This window comes from Canis lupus, chromosome X (genome assembly GCF_011100685.1).
Source record: "Canis lupus familiaris isolate Mischka breed German Shepherd chromosome X, alternate assembly UU_Cfam_GSD_1.0, whole genome shotgun sequence".
Lineage (NCBI taxonomy): Eukaryota > Metazoa > Chordata > Mammalia > Carnivora > Canidae > Canis > Canis lupus.
Genome location: NC_049260.1, coordinates 4454284 through 4461117, shown reverse-complemented (window position 1 = coordinate 4461117; position 6834 = coordinate 4454284).

Here is a 6834-nt window from a genome sequence, read left to right as displayed (position 1 = left end):
AAGGCTTTTGGTGGTCAACCGAGAGCTCGTCATCCAGAGGGCTGACCCTGGCCTATGCCGACTATGGACGGGAAGCAAGGACAGAAGGCAGAAAGAACACCCACGGGCCACTCCCCACCCCCCCGAGAAGATGTAGAGGCTCCCCGTGAACCACCTCGACGCAAGGGTGGGAGGCAGGTTCTGAGTTGGGTGGAGGAGGATTCCAACCTGGTAGGGAGTCTGATTCTGAATATCTACCCAAAATACAAAACCGGAATTCACTGCGCCACCCTGGACCACCAGTAGAGCATGTGAGATATTTCTACTCTTGCCCCAGCACCAGTGCGCATGGACGTCCTGACCAGAAGATGAGCCCACAAACAAACATCATGAAAATGACTCTCTGGCCCCCAACCCATGAAATGCAGTGTGAACCATCTTTTTTTTTTTTTTTTAAAGATTTTATTTATTTATTAATGATAGACATAGAAAGAAAGAGAGGGGCAGAGACACAGGCGGAAGGAGAAGCAGGCTCCATGCAGGGAGCCTGACATGGGACTAGATCCCGGGTCTCCAGGATCACGCCCTGGGCCAAAGGCAGGCGTTTAAACCGCTGAGCCACCCAGGGATCCCCCAGTGTGAACCATCTTAACACATGTTTTGTTCTCTGGCTGCTGTGGCAAGCCGTCCTTTAACTTTTGATGGTTGTTTTGTGATGCATCCAACAGCCTGAGTCCAGAGCCAGAGAGAAACAAAGACTTGTAAAACCAACCCAGACCACTGCCAAGGATTCTCTCCTCTGCCTGGACTGGTACTGGGAATTTCCCACAAGCTGATCTTGATGTAAAGTAACCTGCCAACCTTACACCAATGTTTAGCCCCCATCGCCCTAAGTGCGGAGCTAGACACGTTTGGTGGTTCACGGGCTGCAGAGCTATGCACCTGCTGCTCACAACCGGCAGCAAAGAAACCTGACATATTCGAGGAGATTCCAGTCTTCCCAAGACGCCAGGCTGTATTTTCAGAGCTGGCACTGAGTGACACCCTGTGCATGTGTGCCCACACTAAACCAGGATTATTTTGGAAAGCTACGGCCTTCGTCTGCACCAACCGTGCGTGTATGCATACAACGCGTGAAAAACACGAATGACCACGTATACATCCATATGGCAAACAGCAATAATAATACTAATTCATAACATTAAGATCCGATTATCAAGATGCGGGTGTTACACTGTACATTGGCAAATTGGATTTTATTTATTTATTTATTTTTAAAGATTTTATTTATTTATTCATGAGAGACACAGAGAAAGAGAGAGGCAGAGACGTAGACAGAGGGAGCCCAACGTAGGAGTCGATCCTGGGACTCCAGGATCACGCCCTGGGCTGAAGGCAGGCACCAAACCTCTGAGCCACCCAGGGATCCCCAGCAAATTGGGTTTAAATAAAAAAAAATAAAAATGATCATCAAGCTGCGTGTGACATGCTCGGGGTTGATCAACACGAACGCTTCATGTGGCGGAAGCGTCGGTTTCAGCACGGCTTCCCCTGGTGCACGCACAGCTTACCTTCAAGCTCCTCGGTGATCGACAGTCGGAACGTCAGGTACCAATACGGAGGGGGTCCTTTGGTTTATTTTTATTTATTTATTTTTTTAAGATTTTATTTATTTATTTATTCCTGAGAGACAGAGAGAGACAGAGACAGAGACATAGGCAGGGGGAGAAGCAGGCTCCACGCAGGGAGCCCGACGTGGGACTCGATCCCGGATCTCCAGGATCACACCCCGGGCTGAAGGTGGCGCCAAACCGCTGAGCCACCCGGGCTGCCCAGGGTCCTTTGGTTTAATGTGAGAGCACAACAGCACAGAACAGCAGTGGGATCCATCCCACGTAATGCGTTCCAAATTCTGCATAGATCCACGTGACATTAGTAATACGCGGCACTAAGAGCACATGTGGCTTGTGCTTAGGACTTTTAAGTGCCTTGTATGTAAGGACAATTTTGAAAGTCATTGCCGATGCAGACTTTGCAATGGTAGCATCCCACAGGCTTGCCTGCGCATAAATCTTTCCTGCCCAGGAACTCCCCAAAACATCCCGAGTCTACGGCTGTGTTCGTGTGAGTGCTGAGTGCCAAGGTCATAAAATTCTCATCCAATACTTGTGTTCACTTCAGATCTACTTATTTAGCACCTACGGAGTAAATTACTCCATGTGAGAGCCATGTTTTGCCGATTAGTTTGAAGGACTGGATTCCGCTTTTCTCTTCGTTGTTTTTGTGACATGACTGAACTGACCACCTCTTTTCGCCCTGGCAGCCGGATCCTGAATGCTTTTTTATCCTACTCCTGAGAAATCTGAGAACCTGGCCAAGAAAAACACATTGTGATAAAAAGGTGCAACAAGGAATACCTTTATAAGAAAGAGGAAAAAAAAAAAAAAACGTATTCAGGCTCATCAGTATGAAAAAAAAGAGCTCAATCATTTCATTAAAATTAGATTACGGAGTTTAACTATTTGACACATATTTATTCCAATTAATTTCAATTAGGAAAAACAAGTGCAAATGGATGTGTAGACATACAGTCACCAGGCAGCTTGTCTGAGATCATTAGCTGCGATATCCGTGCGTAACTATTAGTATAACTATCAGACAGTGACTCATTCCTTCTCATCATCAGTTCTACTGGGTAGAAGTCATGGCTTGACAATCCTTAAACTACATATCCATTAAGGATTCTAATCAATCTTGACAGGCACTTTTTTTTTTTTTTTGGTTAAGAAAATTAATAATGCATCAGAATTACAGAAACCAACCAAAGCCGTCTTCCTGCCATCTCTTTCATCTCGTCCCGAGCGCTGTGCACAAAGCAAAGGCAAGGAGGGGCTGATACTTTTGAAGCCAACCTTCGTAATGAATATTCAAGACAGATTCCCAACAGGGTCGGCCAATCACGGCCCATTTATCTTGGAACTCGAGATGTGCTATTAACAGTACAGATGAATAAATTACAGTAGCCATATTTGCAAGTGGTGTCCCTTTTGCTGAGCGTTCCACACCTGCACACCACAGAAGGTTGGCAAAAAAAAAAAAGACACCAGACACGTAGGGACTTTTCCTAGAAGTTTTTCAAGAAGCAGTACCTTCATGCACATGAAGCCCACACGATGGATGGAAACTCAGGGCATGTGAGCCAGTGAGGTCAGGGCACAGGTGTGTGTGTCTCTTAGTCTCATTCGTGATCAGAGAAATCCCCCTGAGAATGTGTCTTCAGCAGGTGAGTGATGGGGATAATTCAGTACTCTTTAAAAACCCACTTCTCAGAGAGCAGTGGATCGGAGAAATCATCACGTGAGCATTCCGAACGGGCCTTATGAGAACAAATCACACCCACTGCACAGATGCGCCAAGTGTCGGACGTACGCTATGCCTAACTTTGACAACGCTAATGAACAGCAGACGCTTCTGCTCCCATTTTGCAGAAAAGGGAACCGAGGCTCAGAGGGATGTCAAGGCACTGCCCCCATGACCCATCGGTCTTGTTAACGGGATTCCAAAGCCGCCCCGACAGCGCCACGCTCAGAAGAAGACACACAGGTGGCTGCTTCGTGACCACAAGGCTCTCCGGGTTCCACGTGGGGCATGAGACACGCCGTGGTAACAGCAGGAATAGCGCGGGGTCCTCCATCAGGAATTTATACAAATCTCTCTCTGTGGCACACAAAGCGAGCTTGACAACGGGAAAGCCGCTGGGGCATGAGCCTTAAGAGTCGCAACTAAATCTTAAGATCGCGGCCTCATGCAAACTCAATTGATAGAACGGCAATTAAAAAACACTTGCTTTTAGAGGTACGCTGTTGTTCAGTCAATATTCATTTTAGCTCCTGTTTGTCTCTCCGAGCACGGCTCTGTTTGTAGTCGCCCTGGTGGTGTGCGTTGCCTGTGGTGTCTGTGTCTCTGAGCCTTTCGAGGTGAGCTTGAAGCAGAACAGAATGAAAAGATCGCCTCCGTTTCTTTTTCTCTCCAATCCGCTCTTCAGTTCTTTCATAGCCACGGACAGCTGCGTTCTCCACAGGGTTGATACGCTGAACTGTATCACTATTTTCTTGAGAGTCTGATTAGATGGTGCACATTTCTTTATTTAACAGCAGTCTTTGAGGGGTTTCATATTTCCAAGTGCGGCGTGCTTTGCCAGGAAAGGCAGAGAATCTGCAAAGAGCTATCGAGTCTAGTTGGACATTTGCAAAAACAAGCACACGAGTAAACAATACTCACATGAGTGGTGCTCTCAGTAGAGGAGTCAAAGCTGCAAGGGAAGACATGACAATTAAATTCATTAACAACCGCAACAAGGAGGACCCAGGAGGTCCCGAAGATCCCGGCTCTGGCTATGGTAGAAATAGCCAGTAATGAGTTTCTTTCTCGGTTGAGAAGCTTCGTTGTGTTCTGGGGACCAGAGAAGCGATGTCAGAGAAAGAGGGCGCCCAGCGGAGGCCTAGCCACAGAGCTGATGGCAGGGCGAGCAGGAGCTCTGTGGAAAGTCCAGCCTGACTTCCGGGGTCTCCCAACGCCTCACTCAAGGGTGCCACCTGCTAGATTCCGCTTGACTGGTTTTCAGAGTGTCAACCTCCATCCCCTGGGAGCCTGGGAGACATTTGTCCCTGGGGCCCTGGGACACATCTTTCTAATAACACAGACATGCACTGATCGTTTCCAGCGTGCAGGCAACTCACTCGGGGAGCAGGAGCAGGGGCACGTGAAGGTGCTGTCACCTGATGCCTCATCGAGGCAGGGATCCCAGGAGGGGCCAACATCCATCACCACCGCGCTCTGATTAAAAGGAAGCCACTTTCACTTAACGGTGTTGGCTAAGCTGTAAGAATCATGAACATTCTCCACTATCTCTTGAGCACAGGCCTTTTTAATATTCTGCATGATAAAGTGGGGAGTGGTCACAGCATCGTTCCCCTTCACGAGGAAGTTTGATGGTTGTCTCCAGGAAAACAAAAAGAAAGAAAGAATGGCATTGTTGGACTTAGCGACGTGACTTAGTCAACTACCATTTTTCCGTGATAGAACGGCTGATGCGTGTCTGTGGCAATTCAGACTTGGCTATTTTGGCAGACACGTCCTCAAAAATGAACAAAGTGACTGTCACTTAATGGAAAACAACTGACAAGCCTTTGCTGCCAATGACAAAATTCGAGATTTCAGGAAAGATTAGGTTTTTTTTAGAAATCTTCTATCTGCCACCATAAACTTGATGGCCTCCCCAAACTTAAATTCTCTCCTTTTTTTTTTCTTAAATTCCCTCCTAATAAAAATTGCTGGCAATATTAATAAATGTGATTTTTCCAGGTCGTAAGGTGAAATGTGTGACCATGCGGAAGACCCACACAACTTAGTGACCCGGTGTTTCCTGAATGAACTAATGCATAATGTCACAAAATCATGCACCGGTAGAATATGCAAACAATGAATTTTAATGTTACAGAGAACAAAACATTTAGGGATATGGCTTCACAGGACATTTATTAACTTGCAAGAATCTACCAGTGTTCAGGTTTGCTGGAGTACCAGAAAAAAATATCTATATCTATTAATTATCCCATTTTTTTTTCCCAACTACATAATTGTGGAGAGCCCAATTTTCTGAGTACACACCAACCAACACAATACACTGCAACAGAATGAGTACATTAGCAGCCATGACAATCCACCTGTTGTTGAAATCAGGACATAAAAAAAAAGACTGGCAAAAATGGGGAAAAAATGTCACGCTACAGAGTTCATCATTTTGTCTTACTTTAGAAAATGCATTTTTATACGAACATGAAATAGGTTCACTACTGTTACTTTTAAATATTTTTAACTGTCTTCATTTTTACTTCCGATTTAGCACACATCCATAGCTATAGCCTGTTTAAATATCTCTGTGGGGTCCTCAAAATTTTTTTAAGATCGAAAAGCTAGTTTCTGAGACCAAAGCGTCTGAGAACAATTGTCCTGGGAGCATCCTGGTTCTGACATGCAGATGCATGCTCTATTGTGTTGCCCTATGCTTGGAAGTGGGCAGGCGGGGTTGTTAACTGCTAGACTATGCCCTGCTTATTTATTCAAGGCTATGAACGCTGCTCTTAACCTCCATTCATTTTCTCTCCATGTACCAAGTCACTTTCCTGGAAGTACCCGCTCCCCCATCACCAAGCTCTACCAGCAGCTGCTCTTGTTCTGTCACCCTGGAACACCTGCTCCTAAACCTACTGAGTGACTGCATGTGGTTCAACAGCCCTGTCTCTGTAAGGACGGACGTGGCCCACACATGCTTCACTGACCCCCAGCAATCCCACCTTCTGATAATCCACATCTTTGTGTTACCACCTGCCCTGGAGTGGTGGCTGACCTGCTTCTAGCAAATAGGTGGGAGGTTGCTTCCATCATTAGCTTCCATCATTATAATTTCACCTTGCTTCTGGTCTCTCCTGCCTTCTCAGCTCAAACATGTACAAGAAGCAAGATGCCAGGATGGAGTTGCCCACATGGTAAGGAACTGAGAGAGGCCTCCCAGTTGGGAAGGAACTGGGAAGGAACTGAATCTGCCAACAACCACACAAGCTTAGAGGACACCCATTCCCCAGTCAAACCTTCAGATAAGACCCCAGCCTGGGCTGACATGTGGATGGCAGTCATGTGAGACAGCCAGAGCTGCGGACCCACTTAGGCTGTGGCTGCATGGCTGATCCAAGGTGAGTGTGAGATGACGAACCTATTCCAAATCTCTGAGTCTGTGATGCTTGCTTAGTCAGCAACACACAACTCAGACAACAAGTATGGGGCATATTTCTCCTT